Below are 1,477 nucleotides of genomic sequence, written 5' to 3'. Positions count from 1 at the left end.
AGTAAACATGGGTGATCGTATTGTTTAAGCTGATCCAGCTCTCATGGACTTTTCTCGGCCAAAAATTGATGACATTCAGTCAAGCATTCTTCATCCGGCCATTCAAGCTAACACCTTTGAAATCAAGCCGGGCACTATTCAGATGGTGCAGAATTCTGTTTCTTTTGGAGGAGCGGCGACTGAAGACCTCAACATGCTTATAAGGAATTTTGTCGAGATCTACAGCACTTTTAAGTATAATGGCGTGACTGATGAGGTTATCAAGCTGAGACTTTTCCCATTCTCACTAAGGGACAAAGCTAAGGACTGGTTACATTCTAAACCAGCTGGGTCCATCACTACGTGGCAAGATCTTGCGCAAAAGTTTCTGGTGAAGTTTTATCCAATGGCAAAGACTGCTGCTATGAGGAGTGCTCTTACTCAGTTTGCGCAGCAACCTACAGAATCTATGTGCGAAGCTTGGGAACGCTACAAGGAAATGTTGAGAAAGTGTCCACATCATGGAATGCCTGATTGGATGGTGATCACGGGTTTCTATAATGGTTTGGGGGCCCAATCTCGGCCCATGCTCGATGCAGCAGCTGGAGGCGCTTTATGGGCTAAAAGCTATACTGAGGCTTATAATATTATCAAGACTATGGCTGCAAATGAGCATCAAAACCCAACTCAGAGGATGATGCCTGGTAAGGTAGCAGGTATTCTGGAAGTTGATGCAGCCACCGCTATTGCAGCACAGCTTCAAGCGCTGTCAATGAAGGTTGATTCGCTGGCCACATATGGAGTTAATCAAATAGCTATAGTTTGTGAGCTTTGTGCAGGTTCTCATGCTACGGATCAGTGTTCTCTGGTCAACGAATCTGTTCAGTATGTGAATAATTATCAGCGACAACAGCAGCCTGTGTCAGTGACCTATCATCCTAATAACAGAAATCATCCAAATTTCAGCTGGGGGAATAATCAGAATGCTATTCAGCCACCATATCAGCAAGGAGTGATTAAACAGTTTAACCCACCTGGATTCCAGCAACCACAGCAATATGCTCAAAGGCAATCATATCCTCAACAGGAAAGTGCAGCTGCACCTACTAGTGCTGATTTTGAGGAACTTAAGTTGTTATGCAAGAGTCAGGCAGTTTCTATCAAGACCTTGGAAAATCAAATCGGTCAATTAGCCAATGCAGTGCTCAATCGTCAACCTGGCACTCTTCCCAGTGACACGGAAGTACCAGGCAGGAAGGAAGCTAAAGAACAAGTCAAGGCTATCACCTTAAGGTCTGGAAAAGTTGCTGATGCTGAAAAGGTAAAAGAAGGAGAAGCTGAAATTAGAGATGAAGAAGCTAAGCAAAAGGAGAAAGTGGCGGAACCAAGGAAGACTACTGTTGAACACACTCTGCCTGAGGGTAATACAGGGGAGAAACAGCTCTATCCTTCACCACCTTTTCCTAAGAGATTGCAGCAACAAAAGCTGGATAGACAG

General features: G+C 44.4%; 1 non-coding gene across 1 annotated transcript; it reads right to left on the bottom strand.

Moving 5' to 3' along the window:
* Nucleotides 1-400: 400 nt before the first annotated feature.
* On the bottom strand, nucleotides 401-507 carry LOC141722260 (small nucleolar RNA R71). The gene has a single exon (XR_012575280.1). It is a non-coding gene; the product is annotated as a small nucleolar RNA R71 (small nucleolar RNA).
* Between the last annotated feature and the right edge of the window lie 970 nt (nucleotides 508-1,477).

Source organism: Apium graveolens, chromosome 4 (genome assembly GCF_009905375.1).
Source record: "Apium graveolens cultivar Ventura chromosome 4, ASM990537v1, whole genome shotgun sequence".
NCBI lineage: Eukaryota > Viridiplantae > Streptophyta > Magnoliopsida > Apiales > Apiaceae > Apium > Apium graveolens.
This window is presented reverse-complemented; position numbering and strand designations above follow the sequence as displayed.